We start from the raw sequence: 25,444 nt of genomic DNA, 5'->3' as shown, positions 1-25,444 counted from the left end.
CAGACCAATGGAACAGAATAGAGAACTCAGAAATAAACCCAGACAGCTATGGTCAATTAATCTTCGACAAAGGAGGCAAGAATATAAAATGGGGAACAGACAGCCTTTTTAGCAAGTGATGCTGGGAAAACTGGACAGCTGCATGTAAATCAATGAAACTGGAACACACCTTTATACCATGCACAAAAATAAATTCAAAATGGCTTAAAGACTTAAATGTAGGAGAATATACCATCAACCCCCTAGAAGAGAACATAGGCAAAACATTTCTTTGACATTAACCTTAGAAATGTCTTCTCAGGTCAGTCTCTCAAGGCAACTGAAATAAAGGGAAAAATAAACCAATGGGACCTAATTCAACTGACAAGCTTTTGCACAGCAAAGGAAACCATAAAAAAAAAAGACAACCTATGGAATGTGAGAAAGTAGTTTTAAACGATGCAACTGACAAGGGCTTCAACTCTAAAATATACGAGCAACTTAAACAACTCAACAGCAAATAGCCAACAACCCAATTGAAAAATGGGCAAAGGACCTGAATATACATTTCTCCAAGGAAGATATACAGATGGCCAACAGGCACATGAACAACTGCTCAACATTACTGACTATTAGAGAAATGCAAATCAAAACTATGAGGTACCACTTCACACATGTCAGAATTCCCATCATTAATAAGTCAACAAATAATAAATACTGGAGAGGGTGTGGAGAAAAGGGAACCTCCTACACTGTTGGTGGGAATGTAAATTGGTACAACCACTATGGAAGCCAGTATTGGAGGTACCTCAGTTAACTATCTATAGAACTACCATATGACCCAGCAATCCCACTCTTGGGCATATACCCAGATAAATCTTTTCTTGAAAAAGACACATGCACCCTTATGTTCATTGCAGCACTATTCACAATAGGCGAGACATGGATGTGGTATATATACACAATGGAATACTACTCATCCATTAAAAAGAATAAAATAATGCCATCTGCAGCAACATAGATGGAAATAGAGATTCTCATACTAAGTAAATCAGAAAAAGAAAAACAAATACCATATGTTTTCACTTATATATGGAATCTAATATATGACACAAATGAATCATCCCACAGAAAAAAACTCATGGACATGGATAACAAACTTGTGGTTGCCAAGGGGGAGGGAGAGGGCATGGGATGGACTTGGAGTCTGGGGTTAATAGATGCAAACTATTGCATTTGGAGTGAATAAGCAATGAGATCTGTCTGTATAGCACAGCGAACTATATCTAGTCACTTATGATGGAAAATGAAGGAGAAAAATGTGAGAGAAAGAACATATATATGTTTGTGTGTTTGACTGTGTCACTTTGCTGTACAGTAGAAATTTATAGAGCTGTAAACCAACTACAATGGAAAACATACAAATCATTTAAAATAAATAAAAAAATCACTTACATAAAATGGCATAATACACTCAGCGCCCCCGCCCCAGCCTGGGCAAGCAGAACCGACGGGTATGGTGAGAAGATTGCATTTCATTCCTTTATATTCAATATGATCTCTCTTTTTTCTCTTTCTCCCCACAGCACACATAAAAATATGAGCTTTGGGGTCTGATATGTTGCCTTAATTACAGCTCTGCCTGTTAGCAACTACGGGAGCTCAGGCAAAGTAATAACTTACATACCTCAGTGTCTCTGAGAATAGTGAGCTCGCTTATCTCACAGAAGGCTTAAATTAGCTAATATTTTTAAAGTACTCAGAAAAGAGTAAACACTATGTAAGTGTTAGTTTAATGATTGATCATCATGATAGCAAAGCTGTTTGTCACTACTGTATCTCCAGAATCTATAACATACTTGGCAAATGGTACACAGCCAAAGTGTGTTGAAGAGTGGGTTTATCCTTTGCTACCAAATGTTCTCTGATTTTTTCTGTCACAAACATACTAATATGTTATTTTCGAAACTGTCATGTCTTCTATCTCTTCTCCTCTAAATGGGCAAAGGGGGAATAGATGAAAGGCAGCAATATTTACCAAAAAATTGGAGGGGAATATTTTTAAGATTGTACTTAAACAAAAACACTGCAATTATAAAGCCAAGGCAATCTTCTGTGACGGCAAATTACAACATGTTGACTAAAAACAGCTTTCTACTTAGACTAAGTATAATGTGAAAACTGAGTTTAGGTACACATGTAACTAATAGCAAAGAAAGATTTCTGCTTTGTAGCTGGCAAGCCATCTTCTTGGGGATTGTGTTTGATTTATTGTTGAATCTGATAGAGGACACAGTAAGTGAAATTAAACTTATAACAAATATTAACTTATTTTTTCCCATGTGCACTTGAGAATGAGTTTTTTTTTCAATTTAAATGCATTAAATTGCTGAAATTGTGACTAAGACAAATGTAAACATAAACATTTTTAGATTACATTTTTATTTTCTTTGATTTCATACATCAAATCTAGAGATAATGACAAGCTAAGATGTAGGCCTAAAACCTCATTAAATCCTCACAAAAACAGTTGAGGATATATTAACATATTATACTTTAAAAATTAAAAATCAAAAGATTAATAAGTATCTTGTCTTTTATGACACAGCCAATAGCCAAATCCAAGTGTATGAGACTGTTAAGCCAATGTTTTCACATCATATCAAGACTTCTCTTCACTGTTAGAACTAAGATCACATAGGTTTTATCATTAATATAGGCATTAATTTTAAATTTTAGGATTGATTCTTATATCAATTTTACATACAAATTTCTGCTTCTATTTATGAAGAAAAATCAAGGGCATAATCTCCCACCATAAACAGCTAGAAACTACGCAAATAACATGAAACAATTTCTAGACATTGTACAATACACAGATTTGTGATCACTGAAAGATGGGACACACACCATGAGACATACCTTTCCCCGTTGCCTTGCCTGGAGACAATTCACAGACCATTAATGCAAGAGGAGAAATCCAAAAGGCCTCAGCATTTTGATATGACTGAATTGAGAGTATGAAGATCAGATATTTGAGGAATCTGTGTCAATTAGAGGTCTAAGAGTTCTAGAGAGGAGGGAGCTTGTTCACAAAGTACTCTGGGAATCTGTGTAGAGATTCTTGGTTTCTTTGTTTTGTTTGATTTTGTCTTTATTTGGGGCTACACCTGCAGCATATGGAGGTTCCCAGGCTAGGGGGTGAATCAGAGCTATAGCTGCCAGCCTACACCATAGCCACGCAACAAGGGATCTGAGCCTTGTCTGAGACCTACACCTCAGCTCACAGCAATGCTGGATCCTTAACCCACTGAGAGAGGCCAGTGATGGAACCTGTGTCCTTATAGATGCTAGTCTGATTGGTTTCTGCTGAGCCATGATGGCAACTCCCAGATTGAGTTTCTGATGAGTACTAGGCTGTGCATGAATGGAATAAAACTCTAAAAGGCAGGGCAAAGAAAGACCAGGGATCTGTAAGCTTAAGGATTCCGAGGGCTTACACAGGGCAGGTAGACATTCATGCTCCAAACCACCAAAAACAGAGAATCTCCAGTAACCAGTGGTGATGCTAGAGAGACTATGCCTTAGTAAATGTTGAGATCTTTGGAGTGAATATACTTTTATACTTTTGTGAATACTCATGCTGTACCAGAGCTTAAAAACAAACTGGGATAAAATTTATCCCCCCAAAATAAAATTTAAGGCAAAAAAATTTAAACACCAAACACTGTCTGACATAATTGCAATGTTCAACATCCAATCAAAATTACTATACAAAACCAAAAAGCCAAAAACTGTAACAATAATCAGAATAAAAGTTACTTTAAAACAGACCTAGAAATGATAGAGACATTGGATTTATTTTAAAAAATGCTAAAACAGCTATTATAATTACATACAAGTATTTAAAGTAAAATATAGATAGGTAGTAATATCATATTTTTTAAAATAGCCAAAGAAAAGTTCTAGATATAAAAACTAGACTATCTAAAAATCAAAATTTTATTGGATGGGATTAAGAGTAGATAGGACATTGCAGGGGGAGAAAAAAAGGATCAATGAACTTTTAATCATAGCAATGCAGTCTACCCAAAGTGAAGAAGAAAAAGAGAAAAAAAAAAAGGAATTGAAGTCTGAGCCTATGGAATAATTCAAAGCAGTGTAAAAATGATATACAGTTGACCTTTGAACAACATGAGCTTGAACTGCATGGGTCCACTTATATACGGATTTTTTCCAAGAAATATTTTGGAAAATATTTTTGATATTTGTGACAATTAAAAAAAAATACAGATACAGACAACATATCCTAGAAATATCTAATAATTAAGCAAAATTTAGATAATGCATGAATGCATAAAATATATGTATACTAGTCTATTTTATCATTTACCACCATAAAACAAATATATTATAAAAAGTTAACATTTACCAAAATTTATGCATGCACTTATAGGCCTTACATGGTGCCATTTAGAGCAGAGAGAAATGGGGCGTTCCCACTGTTGCACAGCAGGTTAAGGACCCAATGTTGTGTCTTCAGTGACACAGGTTCAATCCCCGGTCTGGAAACAGTGGGTTAAAGATGGGAATTGCCACAGCTGTAGTGTCAGTCACAATTGCTGCTCAAATTTGATCCTGGTCCAAGAACTTCCACTTGCCACGGGTACAGAAAATAAAAAAAGTGGAGAGAAATGGAAACAAAATTCTTGTTCATAGCTGCATAAAATTTACTCTAGTATATACTGTACCACTGTAATAATTTTGTATGGACTGCCTGTTGCTATGTGGTGAGCTCAAGCATTGTGAGTATCATCTTAAAACACTGCGTAACACTAAGCATCTCAATGTGAGCAGTTCATCTCTCCAGTAAATTGTGTACCACAATAGAAAGTTCTCTCTGAGTTCTCATGTATTCGTATTTTGTTTATTGCAATATGATAAACCTTGAGTAACACCATGGGCCCCTTATGAAATGCCATTAGTGATGCTGGAAGGGTTCGCAAGAAGCAGAGGAAAGTCACAACACTACAATAACAAGCTGAATTGCCTGATATGTACCACAGACTGAGGCAAGTAGCTACCATTGCCCACCATTTCAAGATAAATGAATCAAGTATAAGGGTCAACATTAAAAAAAAATGGAAATCATAAGAGTTCCCATTGTGGCTTAAGCAGATTAAGGACCTGACACAGTCTCTGTGAGGATGCAGGTTCAATCCCTGGCTTTGATCAGTGGGCTGAATATCTGGTGCTGCTGCACGCTGTGGTATAGGTCACAGATGAGACTTGGATCCAGTGTCTCTGTCTGTGGTGTGGACCACAGCTACAGCTCCAATTCAACCCCCAGCCTGGGAACTTTGATATGCCACAAGCACAGTGATGAAAAGAAAAGGAACTATTTTACTCTAATAAAAATAAAATATAAAAAATAAAGGAAATTTGTGAAGCTATAGCTGCAGCTATGCCAGTAGGCACAAAAATATCTTTTAAAACTCGTCTTGAAAATGCACATTTTGTGGAGATGTAGTGTTGCTTTAATAAGAAAGGCATACCTATAGACTGTAAGGTAAGTGAAGAGAAGAAGTGAAGTCATTATATGACAACTTAAAGAAATAGAAGATGAAGGATCCAAAATTTGAGAAATTAATGCCAATAAAGGAACATGTGATCATTTAAGAAAGAGGCCTGGCTTTAAAATGTCAAGATAACAGAGAAGCAGCTTCTATGGACCAAGAGGTGGGAAGAGTTCCCAGATTCCTTTTAGAAAATCATTGAGGAGAAAGGGTATCTCCCTGAATAGGCTTTTTTTCTTTATTTTATTTACTTTATTTTATTTTATTTTGTCTTTTTAGGGCTGCACCCATGGCATATGGAGGTTCCTAGGCTAGGCACTGAATCGGAGCTGTCGCTTCTGGCTGGCCTACATCACAGCCACAGCAATACCAGATCCGAGCCGAGTCTGCAAGCTACACCACAGCTCATGGCAACGCCAGATCCTTAACTCAATAGAATTTTTAATGCCGACAGAAATGCCCTATTTTGGGGGAAAAAAAAAGTCACAGAGGATATTTATTAGTAAGGAGATGAAGTAACACCAGGATTTAAGGCATAAAAGGCAATCAAATGCAATCATTTCAAGACTGGCATCATCTATAAAGCTGCTAACCACAAACCTTAAAAAAAAAAAAAAAAAAAAGTGAAAACAAGCGACCAGTCTTTTGTTTATTGTACAAGAAGTGGACAACAACAGCACTTTTTCTAGATTGGTTCCATTGATGCTTTGTCCCAAGTTATAAATACCTTGCCAATAAAAGACAGCCTTTTTAAGTTTCTGAAATTGGACGATGCCCCTGGCAACCAAGAACCCCACAAGTTTAACACCAAAGGCATCAAAGTGTCTTCTTGCTCCCAAACACAAACATTCCAATGCATCCTCTAGGTTAGGGGATCATAAAGACTTTTAAGGCTCTTTACCAATGATACTCCATGGATGACTGTCCCAACAGAGAGAATACCATTAAAGTCCGGAAGCACTATACCACTGAAATTTTTTATCATTGTTATTAAAAAGCTGTGATAGCCATCAAGTCCAAAATAATAAATTCCTGCTGGAAAAGAAAATGTCCAGATATTACGTATGACTTCCCAGGATGTACAACAGAGCCAATCAAGAAAATCATGAAATTATGAGACTGTGGGTTCGGACAAAAAAAAAAAAAAAGGTGGGGGTGAAGGAGTTCTACATATAATCCTCAAGAGGTAACTGACGTCACCACGCTCGAGAAATTAGCAGAGGATATCTTAATGGATATGAGTGCTTCTGAGCCAGTACCAGACAACAAGGAAGAAGACAGAGAAGCAGCAGTAGCAGAAAGCAAACTGACCTTAGACAATCTGGCAGACGTGTTTGATTATTCAAGCCTACTTCTGACTTCTTTTACAACATGGACCCTCCTATGACAGAGCAATGAAACTAAAGCAAATGATGGAAGAAAAATTGGAGATACATAGAAACAATTTTAGAGAAATGAAAAAGCAAAATGTCAGAAATTATGATGTATCGCCACCAAGTTACATATCTGTCTGCCTCTCCTGCCTCATCTTCTACCTCCTCACCTCTTACACTTCTGCCACCCTGGATGCAGCAAGACCAACCCAGTCTTCTTCTTCCTCTTCCATCCCAGACTACTCAGTGTGAAGAAAAGGATGAAGAGCTTTATGATGATTCACTTTCAGGTGGTGAATAGTAAATAATTATCATACAATACAGGTAATATCTTAATTGTTGTAAATGTGTGTGCCATTATGTGAAAATCTAATAACTGTAAGGCAAGAACTGTATGAGATGTTTTAGTTTCATCATTAGCATGGTCATTACAAATATTCATTGTGTAATAGGACTCATATTGAAATGAACAGTGTATTCTCACATAGGTACGGGCTGAGTAATGTTGAATAGAAAAGTAATAATGTGTTGCTTTTCTTACTGTTTTATAACTTTGCTTCCAAAGGATTGCATTACAAAACAAGTTGCCTCTCTCTCCCAACTGGATAAACTATATATATATTTGGGGGAGCTAGGAGTGCTGCCTGCAGCACATGGAAGTTCCAAGGCTAGGAGTCAAATCAGAGCTGCAACTGCAGGACTATGCCACAACAATAACAACTCGGATCCAAGCTGCAGCTCACGACAACGCCGGATCTTTTAACCCACTGAGTGAGGCCAAGAATCAAACCTTCATCCTCATGGATACCAGTCAAGTTTGTAACCCACTGAGCCACAATGGGAACTCCTGGAAAGACTATATATTGTCCAAACATCACAGGTAAGTGTTTGTTTGGTTTGGTCTTTAATGGCTGTACCCACAATGAATGGAAGTTCCCAGGCCAGGGATTGAATCTGAGCTACAGGTGAGGTTTCCATCGCGGCAGTGGCAAAACCTAATCTTTAAACTCACTGGTTCGGGTTTCCGAACCCATGCCTTGAATCCATGCCTCCACAGCAACCTGAACCACTGCGGTGGGATTCTTAACCCACTGTGTCACAGTGGTAACTCCTTTTTTTAATGTAACAGTGTTTCCAATACTTCATTATGAATTTGATTGTAATACTTTATGGCATACAATTTTTATAATTCATTCATTCATTAGTGTATAGACTAGATTACCTTGAGGCAATTCTATTAGAATCAGTCACCAGCAATCATTTTGCTGGTTCTTCATTATCAATGCACAAACCATTATACCAGTAAACAAATATAAAATTTTTCACAGCCCCTTTTCATTGCAAATGTCTAGTGTTAGTAATGCCTATAATATCTAGAGTGTTCTGTATCATACTAGAGAATACTAGAGAATATTGTTGTAGATACAGAGATTATTTGACTTGTAAAGAGATAATATAGAATTACAGCACTAAGTAGAGTACATGCTATAAATGTATTTTCCTTATTTTCTTAACAACACTCTTTTTTCTCACTTTATTGTAAGACATAATTCATATAACTTAGGCAATATGTTAATTGTCTGTGTTATTGGTAAGGCTTCCAGTCAATAGTAAGCTATTAGAAGTTAGTTTTTCTGGAAGCCAAAAATTATAAGCAGATCTTCAACTGTATTAGGGGAGGGGGTTCAGTGCCCCTTATCTCATTGTTATTCAAAACCAACAGTAACTAGAGTACTAGCATAAAAGAGAGTATAGAAAAATATTATAAGAAATAATGGCTGAAGAACATTCAAATTTGATTTTAAAAAGAACTATAAACCTACCAATCTTAAAAGCTCAATGAACTGAAATTGAGAAACATATAAACATACCACATCAAGGCATATTATAATGAGATTTATAAAAAAATAATGAACTGCAAATGGAAAACATACACACTTACCACATTAAGGCATGTTATAACTAGATTTACAAAAAAACAATGGCATGGAAAACAAACACATTATGTAGAGAGAAACAAAATAAGAATGACTGGGACTTCTTATAATAAATAGTGAAAGCCAGGGCATAATGGAAAACAGTTCATATGACAAAAGAAGAAAGGCTGTAAATATAAAATTCCATATCCAGCAAAATCATTCCTCAAAAATTAGAGTAAAAACTTTTCCAGAAGTGAGGCAAGCGAATTCATTATAAGCTGAACAAAACTAAGAAAACTATTAAAAGAAATTCTGCCTGAAAAAAATATACCACATGGAATCTTGGATATCCCTAAAGTAATAAAACACCAGAAATTATAAATACATGGGTAAATATAAAATATTATTTTGATGCTAATTGACTTTTTGAACCCCAAATGATATATTGTGAAGTTTATGGCACATGTAGAAATGAATTACATAGAAAAAATAGTATGAAGGGTGATAGGAAATGGATGGATTATTTTAAGGATGTATCATGTATGTAATATATTAAGGTTGTATTATATCAAGAGATTGTCATAAGGTGTATATATTATGCATATTTTAAATTTTAAAACAAGCATTCAAACCAGCAGAGTTATAACTAATTAGTGGACAATGGAGACATTTTTTAAAACATTCAAAATGAAAGGCAGGAAGAGAAGATAAAAGGAGTAAGAAAGAGATGCAACAAATATAAAACAGGTTGCTGTAAATGTTATCATACTGATATTTACACTAAATATAAAGTCCAACCATGTTCAATAAAACAGCAGAGATTTTAAGGTTGACTATAAGAAACACACTTTAAATATACATAAAGAGATATAACATAAGCAAGATAATGGAAAAATATAAATGCTGTAAACATTGAGCACAAGAAAGCTGGAAAGGCTATAGTAAAATGAAGGGAAATTTACTACAGAATAAGCAATATTACCAGAGAAATAGAGGCATTTCAAAATGACAAATAGGCAAATTAATCAGGGAGGCCTAATAGTTCTTAATGTATACACAACCAATAAAAGAGCTACAAAATACAAGAAGCAGAAACTAACAGTAATGAAGGTAGATACAGACAAAAAGAATGATGGCTGGAGTTTTCCAAACCCTTCTCTCAATAATTGAAAAGGCAAGCAAAAGTATATAATCTATAAGAAATGAAAAATGTATAATCCATAAATTAGAAAAAACTAACAATATCAAATGGACCTAACTGACATTTATAGGACATTGCAACTACAATAGCAAAATACACATACTTTTCAAGTGTACATGAAACATGTGACAAAATAGGCCATGCGATATGCCAAAAAGTAAGTCTCATGAAATTTAAAAGAAGAGAAATCATACAGAGCATGTTCTTTCACCACTGTGGTAATAAATTAGTAACCAATAACTGGAAGGTATCTTGAAAATCTCTAAACAAACCATTTCTAAACACACCATGGTCAAAGCATAAAGCAAAAGGAAACCAGAAAGCATTTTGAATTTTATAAAAATGGAAACACAACATTTAAAAACCTGTGATGCAGGATAAATGGTTCTTAAAAGAAAATTTATAGCTTAGAGTGTTTATGTCAGAAGCAAATTAACAAAAATTTGAAATCCCTGTTCTAAAACAAGGGTTTGCAATTTTTTTGTAAAGAGCCAGATAGGAAATAATAGGGTTTGTATTCTACTGTTGCCACGAACATCTCTGCCATTGTAGTGTGAAAAAAACCACAGATAATTCATAAATGGATGTGTAGGACTGCATTTAATATATATATATATTTATTTATTCATTCATTCATTCATTTATGCCATATCTATTGTATGTAGAAGTTTCTGGGCCAGGGATCAAACTTGCACCACTGCAGTGACAACATTGGATCCTTAACCCACTGAGCCACATTACTCCAAAACCTTTATTTATAAAACGTGTAATTTGAATTTCATAAAATGTTTGCATGCACAAAATACTATTTTTATGTTTTGAATATTAAAAAACATAAAAATCACTCAGATTTCAGGCTCTACAAAAATGGGTGGTAAACTGAATTTGGCCTGCAGTCCATAGTTTGTGGATTACTGACCTATTTTGTCTTAAGAAACCAGACAAAGGGAACAAATTAAACTCAAAATAAATGAAAAGAAGGATTTTTAAAAGATCCAATCAAGTTGACAGATTTACAGCTCCACTAATAAAGAAAAAACAGTCTAGAAACACATTATTAGAAATGAAAGAAGAGACATACTTTGAATCCATGGGTTAAAGGTAAATGTAATAAACAACATTATGCCAATAAATTTGACACTGAGCTGAAATAAATAAATTCTAGGAAGACGTAAATGATCTAAATGGACTAATAAAACCAGAAAACTTTAAAAGCACTAGCTCTTTCAGAGTATTTCAGTTGGTAGTTAAAACTTTCCCACAAAGGGAACTCCAGAAGCAAATGCTTCCATTGGTATATTCTATTTGACATCTAAAAAAGAAATAATTTGATACCTCTATAAACTTTTCAGAAATTGGAAAGAGAGGAAACATTCTATGGTGTAATAATTATCAAAACCAGGCAAAACTTTTCCAGGAAAAATATAGATAAATATCTCTTACTTAAAAAACATTTATTTTTTTTTTGTAAAGAGAATCAAACTTGTATAAAAAGGATAATATAGTTTGAACATCTTTGGTTTATCTTGTGAATAAAATCATCATATTAACAGAATTTGGGAGAAAATACAAAAATCATCTCAATACAGAAAGAATATTTAACGAAATTCAAGGCTCATGCTTGAGAAAAACTTTCAGAAGTTTAGTAATAAAAAAGAGCATCCAGTGAAGTATCTATGAAAGACCTAAAACTATGATTACACGTAATAGTTAAAGACTGAATTTTTCCCCTTATTATTCGGAGCAAGTTACATCGTGTTTATCAAAATGGCCTTAGAAGATGCAGCCTATGCATTAAGCAAATGAAATAAAACACATTTTGAGAAGGAATAAATAAAGTTCACTTTATATTCAAAATCATGAGTTTCCATAGAAATCTACAAGAAGCAACAAGAATTTATTCATGAGTTTAAACCAGGTCATAGTCCATAGGAACCCCAAGGTCAGCAGAGACAGAGCCATCTTGAAATTACCCAGAGGATGCGGAAGGTCCCAGGCCAAACAGAAAGGTGCAGTATTGAGTCTGCTACATGAATAGAAGCTAAAGGGAAGTCAGCAGATGTCAAATGCATTGACACCTTCAAAAATCAAAATCTTTGTATGGGGTGTGTGGGAAGAATAGTCTAGAATGCCCAAAGGAAAAAAAGATTTGATACATGAACACAAAAGGACTCGGTGCTCAATTACAGCAGCATTTGCCAACAAAGACTTGTCTTTTTTTTTTTTTTTTTTTTTTTTTTTCCCCTATTCATGTCTAATTCGACCTTGGAGGAGTCAGAAACAGCTTTCTAGAACTACAGGTGGAAGTAAAGTAAGGAGGTAAGTAATCCAACAATGATCCCTTTTCCCAAGGTAGATAACTGAGTCTGAGTTAGACCTTAGCTGAGGATAGAGAAGCTTCAAAATGGATATGAAAAATATTGTTTTGATTTAGGTCAGAAGGTACTTCTCAGTTGTTCAAAGAAAGTGATAAATTCAATGCCCAGGGTGAATGATAAAGATCTATTCCAAATATCACACAGAAACTGAGAAGGGAAAGTAACAATTTGAAGTAATGATGGGAGGCAAAATAAAGGTATTTACTGATGGCTTCCTACTAGATCCAGGCTTTTCAACATACCTCTCTTATTTGATTTTTGCATCCACATTGTCTAACATAAGCACTCAAGGGTTGTTTCCAGGAGAACATGAAGAACAATTAAAATGTTAAGAACAATTTAAAAAATGTTACATTTTTGTTTTTTGAACCCACGATTTTTTTTTCTACATAGCTGGCTATCTGGAAGTAAATTGCTGCTTTAAAAAAATTTTTTTTTCTTTTTAGGGTTGCACTTGCAGCATATAGAAGTTCCCAGGCTAGAATCAAAGCTTTTTTCCCCAGGTTGAATCAAAGCTGTAGCCACAGCCAGAGCAATGCCATATCTGAGCAGCATCTGTGACTTACACCACAGCTCAAGGCAACACTGGATTCTTGACCCTCTGAGCAAGGCCAGGGATCAAACCCGGTTCCTCATGGATACTAGCTGGGTTTGTAATCTGCTGAACCACAGTGGGAACTCCAAAATTTTTTTTTTCCCGAAACCAGAAGAGAATCTAGGAGTGCACTTGCGTGCTATAGTGTTTATGTGTTGGGGCAGAAAACTTAAATTAAAATGTGGTGGTTGTGCTTTATCATGTTCAAATGTATAAAATTATTGTAACTTTTCAAATATTCTTTCATTTTCCTACTTGCATTTTTTGGGAAAAAAAAAACAAGATAATAAACTAAGTAATGTGGTACTGGAAAGCAAAAGACACATTCCATAATTTTGGATTTTACAAATTTAATTCATAAAATTATTGCCTCCATGGTTTTTGCCTTATTTCAAAACATTGACATTATTGTTTACTAGACATATTTCTTTTTTTCTTTTTTGTTTTTTTAATTTTCCCACTGTACAGCAAGGGGGTCAGGTTATCCTTACATGTATATATTGCAATTACAGTTTTTCCCCCACCCTTTCTTCTGTTGCAACATGAGTATCTAGACATAGTTCTCAATGCTATTCAGCAGGATCTCCTTGTAAATCTATTCTAGGTTGTGTCTGATAAGCCTAAGCTCCCGATCCCTCCCACTCCCTCCCCCTCCCATCAGGCAGCCACAAGTCTCTTGGAGAAGAGACTTGGACATATTTCTTATAATAAAATTGACTTTTTTATTTATCCTGGAATTAAATTATAATTTTCTATTACTTTTTTTCTACCAACAGATTCAAGTGTTTATCAAAATGTTTAGTAAAATTTATATGATTTAAACTAACCACATAGCATCCCTAATTTCTCATCATAAAAAAATCTTATATAGTCCCTCTTGTGAGACCCAAGATAAAGCAACGGCTTTCCCATCTTATTATAGTGGGTAAATATTAGCAAGTAATCAGAAGGCATCTGTCATCTGAAGTTTCTCTAGTGAACGAGGGTCTGACTACAAGCAATATTCTTTTCTCCAAAAGAAAAAGATATTAGGAACCTGAGAAAAGATTGTATCATCTATAATCACTGTGGTACTTGAATGAAACACTTAGGCCATTTGCTTATTACTAGCTTTTTATGCTTACCTCTTCTGTTCCCATCTTAAGTGCACAAACATGTCAAGAATATACATGCATATAAAGGCTTTCGTTCCTCATATTCCAAATCTCATTTACATATTGTTACTATATCTAAGAATATAGAAAAGAAGTTCCAGAGATTATGATTAAATACACAGTTTAGCAAGTTTATTTCACTCAATTTGGGCTCTTTAAAATATGTTTTCATGTAATGTATTGTAATAAAATCTAAATATTACTTGAGTCAATGTTTATTACTTCAAAAAACATATATTGTGTTTCTGCCCTATGCAAAGTTGTATGCTTGTCTAGTGGAAAATACAGTAACAAGTGATGCTCTGATAACAATCTTCTATAATAAAGCTTGTCATTTGTAGTAACGGAGATGTAGCTATAGATGGAGGGATAAATATAAAGAAGTACAAAAGATTTCATTGGAGCTTAAAAAGCAAGTTGAAAGCTCTAATAAATTATTTTGAAAACTATCTTAGACACAGAACTGTTGGAAGTGTAGAAGCTGGAAAAAACAAAGAGCTTCAAAGCATTTCTTTATTGTTAAATATCACTGCATTATCATCTAACGTCCTAATATTATAAACAGCCAAAATTAAAAGATTTAATTATCCTTTACAGCGCCTTTTTTCTTCTCCATGTACAATTTTTAAAGTATTTTACTTTCATAAAATATTTTCCTCCTTTGTAAAGGTCTCTCTCAAAATTATCCTTTGACTTCTAATTACAGAAAAGTATACAAACCAAAATATATCCTCTACTCACCATGAATGAAGTTATTTCTTAAAGAACTGTTTTAAAGTTAAGACCTATAAATAGTTTTGAATTCATAAAATAGAAAGCATATCATGTACTGTATATAAATAACCAATAATATTCTCTCCTTTCACAGCATTGTTTAGCAAAATAGATATATATGTATATGAAAAAGGAAAATAGCATCAACTGAAGATAAAAAGATAAAATATATAGGTATTTTACATATATGATATATAAATATATATATATGTGACCATAAAGGAGGAAAACATTGAAGAGATGAGAAAACATTAACTAAAATTGAAGGTTTACTTTAAGATTTCTTGCTAAGAGAGATAAAACACATGCATGGTAGCTGGAATTTTATTTGCTGACTGTTCACTTGGGTTAAGCACAGAAGAAAATAAAAAGAAAAAATGTCAAAGAGAAAAAAAAATTGAGTAAAAAACATATTCTCTTTTAAATTTACTACTCAATATACTATTGAACAGTTTTGATCTAATTTACTTTGCATTGAAATTATACTCTTAGCTTCATACTGATAGGAAAATATCTCAAGAAAAATGTGAGTTTCCAATTGTCTTTGTAAATAAAAAAATCTAACAGCAATCAGCTAAAATATACTACACACATGTTAAGTATCAAGTATAGGTAGTTATGTAATACAATATATATTATATTTAATTTTGAAAATCCCTGTTCACAACTTCTTTTTTTTTTTTTTTTTGCCATGACTGAGGCAGATGGAAGTTTCCTGGCCAGGATCAAAACAGCCACAGTTGTAACCAGAGCCACAGCAGTGACGCAGTGACAATGCAGGATCCTCAACCGGCTAATAAGCTTGGAGAAAACTCAAAAACTCTTGTTTTAAAGCTAATTCATAACCTTTTTAAAACTGCATCCTGTTGCATTATGAAGATCTAAAAATAGGGCTTCTTGGAGTTCCCGTCATGGCGCAGTGGTTAACGAATCCGACTAGGAACCATGAGGTTGCGGGTTCGGTCCCTGCCCTTGCTCAGTGGGTTAACGATCCGGCGTTGCCCTGAGCTGTGGTGTAGGTCGCAGACGCGGCTCAGATCCCGCGTTGCTGTGGCTCTGGCGTAGGCCGGAGGCTACAGCTCTGATTCAACCCCTAGCCTGGGAACCTCCATATGCCGCGGGAGCGGCCCAAAGAAATAGCAAAAAAAAAGACAAAATAAATAAATAAATAAAAATAAAAATAGGGCTTCTCTATTTCAACAGCCAAAAGGTTTTATCTCACAGACAATAAAACATTTCCCAGTGTAAACTCAGACTCATGTCTTTTGATGACTTAATCTTCCACACCCTAGTGTTGCTTCACAGAAGCAGCTATTAATGATGATGTTATGTGGAGAGAACCCCTGGTATATAAATGCATAAAAATGCTAACGACATTTTTGTAGACCCAATTTAATTCCACAAGTACAAGCCCTGCATAGGCATTCTTGGTTTATGTGATTATTTTCATTTCATTTTTACTTCATGTAGTTTTTTACTAATCAGTTAAGAATTCAAGAGTTGAGGATGCTCCAATAGCCTAGTTCAAAACCTATCCCAAACTTTTAATTTCAAACCTATGAAAAGGTTGAATAAGCAGTAAAATGAACACCTGGAAACACCGCAGCTAAATTTACCAGATATAAGTCTATGCAGTCTTTCTCTTTTTCCCCTCTGCTCTTCATGTTTGTTTATTTCTAACCATTTGAAATTAGACTGTAGACATCATTCCACTTACTCCTAAATAATACAACATATATTCTCCTAAAAACTAAAACATGCTCCTATATATGATTCAATACCACACTCATACCCATTAAATAAAAGACTGACCCAATATGATCAATTATAATGATAGGATAACTTTCAGGAGTCCCCATTGTGGCTTAGTGGGTTAAGAATCTCACTAGTATCCATGGAGAGGCAGGTCCGATCCCTGGCCTTTCTCAGTGGGTTAAAGGATCTGATGTTGCTGCAAGCTGTGGTGTAGACTGCAGATGCAGCTCAGATGGGGCATTACTGTGGCTGTGGCTATGACCGGTGGCTATGACTCCAATTCCACCCCTAGCTTGGGAACCTCTCCATATGCTGCAGGTATATATTTCATACTCAAAACTTCCTAATTATCAAAACAAGAGTTCCTTAAAATTCTTCTGTTGTTTTTTGTTTAAATCTAGAATCCCACAACAAATCATGCATGGCATGTTGTTGTTTGGCTTTGTCAGTTTCCTAAGGAATAGTTCCCAAGCCTCTTGTCGTCTTTCACATCATTGATACTTTGAAAGTCCAGATCAGTTGTTTTTCAGAATACCTCTCTGATTATTTTCACATAAATAGGTTCAACTTAAGTACTTCTGGTAAGAATACTGCAAAGTCAAACAGTACTAAGGCACTTCCCATTACATCACATCGAGTTCGTGTAACATCAGTTTATCCTGTTATTCAAGATGCTGAATTAGGTAATGTTGGTGTCTACCAAGTCCTTCCATTGAACAGGCAAAGGTTTTCTTTTGTAATTAATAAATAACCCCAGTTGTGATGGTGTCAATTCATGTTTTAGCATCCATTAATGATACTTATCTGCATTGTTTACATTGGAAGCTGTAAAATGGAAATTTCTCCCCGTTTTTTGTGGCTGTTGTTTTGTTTTGTTTTCTCCCCGTCCCATGGCACATGGAGTTCCCACCACTTTAGCAACACTGCGCTGGGTGGAGGATCAAACCCACAGAGTGCCGTAGAGATGCCACCAAATCTGCTGCACCACAGCAGGAACTGAAGTTTATAATTTTACCATTTCTTAGACACTTACAGCTCTCAAGTTTTCCTAAGAATGTTCCCTTACCCACGATATTTCATTTTTTGAGTATCTTTATGGATCATGGATTCTTTTTATTCAAGACAGTATATATCCCATTACTATGAATATTCTTTCTAAACTTTGAATTTGAAATAACTTTAGAGTAACAGAAAAGTTGAAAATATTAATAGAATTCCTTTTGCCTTCATTCTTTTCCCCTAATATTAACATCTTCCTTAACCGTAGCATAATGATCAAAATAAGAAATTAACATTGGTACAATACTTTTAACTAGAGCATTGGTACTGTGCATGTATATGATTTTAATTTTTCTTATAAATGTGAGTGCTATTTTACTGTATGTGTGTGTGTGTGTTAATTCTGTGTAACCATCACCACAATCAGTAATCATCATAGTTCCCACATATTGCTCCCTCTACATGTGTATCTCCTCACATATATCTAACCCCTGGCCATTCACCACTGATCTGTTCTCCGCACTATGTTTTAGTTTTTGGAGAATATAATTTACATAGAATTACACATTATATAATATTTTGAACCTGGCTTTTTTCTTCCTGTATTATGCATTTGATATTATATACATATATATATATATTTATACATAGTATAAATAGATAGACATAGCATTGCATATTAAAAGATAGTATTTTTATGGTTGCACCCAGGCAAATGGAAGTTCCCAGGGTAGGGACTGAATCTGAGCCACGGCTGTGGCCTATGCTGCAGTTATGGCAATGTCAGATCCTTTAACTCACTGTGCCTGGCTGGAGATCAAAACCCAAGACGCTGCAGTAGGATACATAACCTGGTACCCCACACTCGGAACGCCAAGATAATTTATTTTTATGACGAGTACTACTCCACTATACTACAGAAGATATTTAAATTACTGATTTGCAACTAGTTGCAAACAAAAGTATTTTATATATATATATAAAAGTATTTTTTATAAAATACTTTTAATGTCCCTCTAATTACTGCTTTAGCTACAACACATAACTTTTGATATGTTGAAATTTCTATTCCATTTAGTTCAAAATATTTGGTAATTCCCATCAATACTTCCTATTTGACTCGGTTATAGAGAAGTATTCTGTTTAATTTTCATATTTGGATTTTCTATGTACTTTCTCTGTTGATTTTAAATTTAATTCTATTGTGAGCCAAGAAAAAAGTTGGTATAATTATATGCTTTCAGTTTGTTGTAGTTTGTAGAAAATAGTCTATTTAAATGTTTAACATGTACTTGAGAAAATATGTATTCTGCTGTTCTTGAATGGAGGGTCAGATCAATTTGAGCATGTTTTTCGGGTCTTCCGTATCATTACTAATTTTCTCTCTATGTGTTTTATCATTTAATGAGAGAGGAGTGTTTAATCCCTCGAATACCTTTTATTTTATTACATATTGTTTATTACTTGATATAATAATATAATAATAACATAATAATATAATTATAGTTTCAAGTATTAAACTAGTTTTAAAAGCTAGTGTTATATTATTATCCATATGCTCAATTAGTAATGTATATAATACTCTGCAGAATTATTACTCAATTAACTAAATAGGTTAATACATTATTATTACATTATTGCTATTCCTCTAAATAATTAAATAGATTAAGCACATCATTTATGCACCAAGTCATTTCTCTATTTATTTTCCTTATATATAATAAGATCTAGACTCAGACATGAATATATTTTCAACGAGTTGATTATAACATTGGATGTTCTTTGTGAGTAGATCTACTTTGCTGAAAAATCTTGCCAATGTTTTCTTAAAAACAAAAAAATCTATTTTATCTTTATTGTGGACATGAAAATTAAATATCTAAACCAAATTTTAGGCATGTTGCCAGCCTTGTATACATGTACTGTAGTTTACAGAATCATGAGATAGCTAATTAAATTGACCTTAAGACAGCTCACTGCATGGTGGAATAAGCAATAATCAATGTCATTGTAAATCAGAGCAGGCAACATTTACTATATCCTCCCACGTCTTTCTAGTATTCCTTTTCATTATTATGGTTGCATATTATTATACTAACAACAAAGGAAAACATTATGAAGTAAAATAAAGTAAGTGGCTCTGATTATTTATTTCTCAAGCACATGAATATAATTTGTCTTCTTTTCAGTTATTGTCATCTGAACAGTTACCAAATTCCCAGTTGTTCTCCAAGTTAAAATGACTATATCAATAATTGTAAGGTACATCTATTTTAAGGTACATATATTTTAAAGAAAATCTTGAGTCTTTTGAGAAAAGCAAAGATTTGGCTTTAGATTACTATCAAATCTTCTGCTCCTGTGTTAGCCTTAGAACTCACTTTTGTTTTGGTTACATCATACTGAAAATAGTCTGGTTTCCCCTAGAGAAATAGCTATTTCTTCATTTTAATAGCTCTTCCAGTCTAGAAAATGCTCTTCAATCTCCCACGTTTCCTTGCCATAATCTTTAAGCTCACCTACTTTCAGTTTTTTTATTTGCTCACCTGGCTCTGACCATCCAGATCTCCTCGCTCCGCTGTGATTAGCAGGCTTCCCTGTCAGGGCTTTCACGCTTGCACTTTTCAGAACAATTTACCCGAAGAAATCCTAAGGACTTCCGTCTTCTCAGATCTCTGTTCAATTACCTTCTTATCAAAGAGGCTTTTTCAGACCATTTATCCTGTTAAATTTTTGTTCCTACACACTTATTATGACCTAGAATATTATATATGCATTTTCTACTTGTTTATTTTCTGTCCTGACTTCCATTAGCATTCAAATTCCAAGAGAAAGAAGACTGTCAGTTTTGTTTATGTCTATATCCCCAGGGCCTAGAGTTCTACTAGCAAGTACTTAAGAAACACTGTTTTTTATATTAATTGGGTGAATTAATGAGAAGAACATGCCCTAAACTGATGCTTATAAGCTTGCATTGCTATTAATTGCTAATGCATAGACATATTGAAGTACTATGTATTTCCACCTATGTATGAGCCTATACAACATGAGTTTCAAATCAAAGCAAAACAAAATCAGGGCGTGGTTACTTACATCCTTGTTCATAATACTTCTTTAAAACCTTCAAATTACATGAATAATTATGAAAAGGGAAAAATAACACAAAAATTAGCTAAAATTAGCTTACCCACGTGTTATCTCCATGTTGCTACAGTCCTTTATAGCTTGCCTCGATGTTCTTAGAACACTATAAATGTTTGTGATAGTTGATACAAATTTTTGTGTAACCTTGTGTAATCCCTGTAGAACCTTAAAATTTCTAACACAAGTAGAAAACCCCTAAAGTGAAAGAATCTAGGGCTTAAGACTAATTTAACTAAATCAGATAGAAAAGGAAGAAAGTCAGTGGTAGCAGAGGCTTTTTTCTGCTTAAAACAAAAACAAACAAAAAAACTTAGATAAGGGGTCGTTCCTGCAGAGTGGGGCTAACATAAAGCCAAAAAACCTTGGGGCAGGTGGGGGGGGGTCCCTTCTGTCTTGGAGAGAGTCTAAATCCTAATGCCCACTCTTTGAGAGAACTGCTTCCAAAACAATTACAGCTCCAAAGAAATATATGCAAATTAGATTTGAAAACTGAACCTCAACTAACACTCGTACTTTTATTATTCAAAAAGGAAATAAAGAAAGAAAGAGAGAAAGGAAGGAAGGAAGGAAAGAAGAAAGAAGGAGGGAGGGAAGAAAACTATAGTTGAATAGGCATTTATTGAATACCTACTATGTGCAAAGTCAGGCGGCACTGATGGAGCTACAAAATAAATAAGTGATTCATCCATTCAGCAAGCATTGTTTGAGCTTCTACTATGTGCCAGATATTACTCAAGGCAAAACAAACAAACAAAAAAATCCTACCCTAATGAAGCTTGGGAGAATTAGGGAAGATTTACCACAGAGGAAAAAATTAAATGTGTGATACTGTAAGGGCACATTTATAGTAAAGAATAATGTGGGAGAGGAAGAGAAGTAGAGATAGGCAGGATAGTTTCTGAGAATGGCTTAGGCCCTCGGTGTAGGCTGGAATGTAAGTGACCAGTGGGAGATACCTACAGAGATTCACATTATAGAGGACCTCAAATGCCAAGTCTGAGAACTTTGTATTCAATTTGCTAGTCATGAAAGGCTAGTTAGTGGAGGCTTGTGAAGAAGTAAATAGTTCTTAGAGGTCAGTTGAAACAAAAACAATGAACTATTATATACTGATATTATTTTAAAGTATTAACTTATTTCCAATTTGTTTTCATCTCAAAAGCCCTACAGCAGATGGAAACATGTCTCTTCACAAGCTACTAAGGAGAAAAAGAAAAAAAAAATGAGAAAAAAACCTTAGTATTTAGAACTCCTTCTATAGTTTGTGAGTTTCCTCAGTTTTTCGTTCCTTTTTTCCCTTCCTCCCTCTTCCTTCCTGCCTCCCTTCCTTTTGCAAGAGCGATTAATATAGGCAAACAAAATGTAACATAGAGAGACCTAGATCCTGTACAAATTACTAGTTTGTGGTTGAGACCTTTGACCTATTAATCATTTTGAAAGAAACTGAAACGGCTCTGTCAGATGTCATAGAATGTACCCAGATCAACACAATGCCCAGCCTCCACACAATAATAAACAGTAATACAGTTGGGCATCCAATATTTATATTCATTTCAACTTGTTTGCTCATTTTTCATAGTCAGTGCCCAGAAAGACGAAAGAAATTTGTTTCATTATTGGTGATTTTTAAATACAGACAAGCTAGGCGATGGATATGCTGCAAAACGAATGTTACATCCAATGAGCACCTGCTAAAGAATCCTAATTAAAATGGTGCTTTGCATGACATCCTTACGAATGATCTTGTATCTGTCATATACTTACACCCATGTATGTTAAAGTGTACTTACTATAAAAGTTGCAACAGAAAAATCAAATAGCTAATTTTCAAGGACATCATCTTTGACTTTAGCTCACACATTCACATGGAGAGACAGTTTGAACAGCAGGTTCCTTTTAGGTGAAGGTCTGAAAATCTTTGCATCTGACTCAACTTGCTACTCTAATGTACTACTCATTCATCTATGGAGTTTTCTTGGAAATAAGAAGCTTCAAAATGAAAATAGTGAAATGCTCTTTTTTCCGAGCAGCACCCCAGTAATTCATGTTGTCTAGACAGCTTTACAGAGTCCTTTCCCCTAGTTACCTTTGTGACCTTGGCTTGAGCAGAATAAAATGAGGAAGAGTTCAAGTTTAAAATATTCCAAAAGAAAAGTAACTTTAAAAATGTTTCATCTGTACATAATAAAAGAATAATTTAATACAATGAATTCCTAGCAATGCTAATCAACTTCCTGAAAATCATCAGGCCAGGACAGTCATTTGCCCTATATTATCATTCTGGCCCTTTTGTGACTGAGCCTCTATATGTAAATGATGTGGCATTTCCTTCACGAAAAAGATATTTTTTACCATTTCCAGGAAACATATATTTAGTTATTTTGGAAGTCACCACTAATAACCTTGCCCTTTAGTCCTAAACTTGCAGAGATAATGAGTCAGGGTTTGCTAAAAATTTCATCTTTGCTTCAAGTCAGGGTATTGAATGATCCAAATCAGTACAACTTACTGATATTTCTTTATTGTCATCACAATTGGAGTAAAATTTCATTAGCTAGCTGACTGGAGAACTCCAGATGGTTAACTGAAACATGACACATAAATTGGGAAGCTGTGATGTTTTTCTAGGACTTTTAAGTTGTGAGGTAGACCAGAAGAGTCAGGAATGTTCTAGTTGTTCTCCAGTAAAGGAACTCATTTAGCCCCTAGTAAATTCTATTTCTAGACACGAAATCTAAATTCATTTATCCTCTTCCTAAAGGTTTTCTCAAAATGTTCCTCTAACTTTGAACACAGGTAAAGGCAAGAAGGATTAGATCCTTAACCTATTTATTATTTTTTTTTTCTATTTATTATTTTAATTCTAACTTGAGTTTATTGAAAGTTATTGTTAAAATGCAAATATCTTACTTTAAATACCGTGAAATATTATAAAATCTAATACCTCCTGTCTAGATATTAATCTTGCTATGATTACTGTGTGTAGTAATTCAATCAATACCAATCCATACATACTTTGGCACCACTGAATGGATTCATTCAACCACACATTAGTTAGTGCTCCTTGCTACACTGGGCAACACAACAAATAATTCATGGGCCCACCTTTAAACTGAAGAGACAAAAAAAAACCACGCCAATAATTATAATACTATATTAAAGACTGTAACAGAAATAATCGGTACATGTATGTATACACATATAACTGTATATTTAATTGGAGAGCACATAGAGCTCTAAGATTCATAAGAGATTTGCTTTATGATATTTTGTTTTTACTAAAGGCATTAGCACACAGGTATTCTGTTAAGAGTGCTTGAATTTTCAGAAGTATGCCGAATTTCACACATCTTCTACTTTAATACAAGCATTCAAATTGTTTCATTTGAAATGTTTCTAGATGGACTTTTACAAAGAAGTGGTTGCACACAAAATACGAAGCTGACTTTTGTCCAGGGAAGACTTAGAGTGAGACTGTCATGTGCCTGCCTCCAGCCCTCTCACGGAACACCGAGGTGCACAACGGGCAGCAGTCGTATCCTGGTGATGAGCACGGTTAGGTGATTCTGCCGTCTCAAGTCATACCATGAAAAGACTGACCTGAGGTAACCCTGAGGGCTCTCTGGCTGCACCTGTTTGTAGAGAGGTAGTGCCTCTGGTCAGTGCATTTGGGTGATGTCTCTTCCCCTTGGCTGCCTTCCATAATGCTAGCTCAGTGGATGGGGACATTGCTTCCTATTCTGCTGGTAGGCTCCCACCTCTTCTCTACATCAGGGTGCTTTCTGGAACACTAAGTCATGTGTGTCAAGGTGGCAACTCCTCTTCTTGGAAAGGGCGTTAAACTGACTCACTGAGATGGTCACTCTCCAAGCTCTCCTGGAAATGCTTGCTATGTAAAGATCCTCTTCTATCTAATTAAATCACATTGGTGGGCTGCTCTACCTTCCAGAGAAGTCCCTCTTTCTCTAGTTTATCATTCATAAGCAAAAGAGCATATAAGCATTCTCGTTTCTGTTGCTTGAAATCACTACTCTAAGAGTTTATCCTTGATTTCTCTTTTGTCTTTTTAGGGACTCATCTGAGGCATAAGGAAGTTCCCAGGCTAGGGGCTGAATTGGAGCTACAGCTGCCATCCTACCCCATAGCCACAGCAATATGGGATCTGGGCTCATCTGCTACCTAAACCACAGCTCATGGCAATGCCAGATCCTTAACCCACAGAGCGAGGCCAGGGATTGAACCCACGTCCTCAGGGATATTAGGTTTGCTACTGCTGAGCCACAACAGGAACTCTAGAGAGGTTTAACTTTTATGTGTATATACACAAATACACTTAACATTATTTCCAAAGAATTAAAATGTAGCACTGATATAATTACATTTAATATAGAATTGTTTATTTTTAAGATTTTTAAAAGTCTGTGGCTGTGGCATAGGGTGACAATTGCAGCTCTGATTCGACCCCTAGCCTGGAACTTAGGTGCAGCCCTTAGGAAAAAAAAAAAAAAAAAGGTTAAACCTTTCCAAAATGAAATTGACTTATCAGAACATTCCATTCTATATACATGCTAGATAAGAAAAAGATGCTTCTATTTGT

The 25,444-nt window shown here is 34.8% G+C and overlaps 1 long non-coding RNA gene across 1 annotated transcript in view; it reads right to left on the bottom strand.

Annotated features, from left to right (window-relative positions):
* The window catches only part of LOC110262188, a 493,294-nt gene extending 472,784 nt beyond the window's left edge, over window positions 1-20,510 (bottom strand). Inside the window, exon 1 of the long non-coding RNA XR_002346864.1 lies at window positions 20,250-20,510. This is a non-coding gene — a long non-coding RNA (uncharacterized LOC110262188). The remainder of the gene's footprint in view (window positions 1-20,249) is intronic.

The sequence above is a fragment of the Sus scrofa genome, chromosome 8, assembly GCF_000003025.6.
Source record: "Sus scrofa isolate TJ Tabasco breed Duroc chromosome 8, Sscrofa11.1, whole genome shotgun sequence".
NCBI classification, from domain to species: domain Eukaryota; kingdom Metazoa; phylum Chordata; class Mammalia; order Artiodactyla; family Suidae; genus Sus; species Sus scrofa.
Note: the sequence above shows the minus strand (reverse complement) of the source record. Positions and strands in the feature narration are given on the sequence as shown.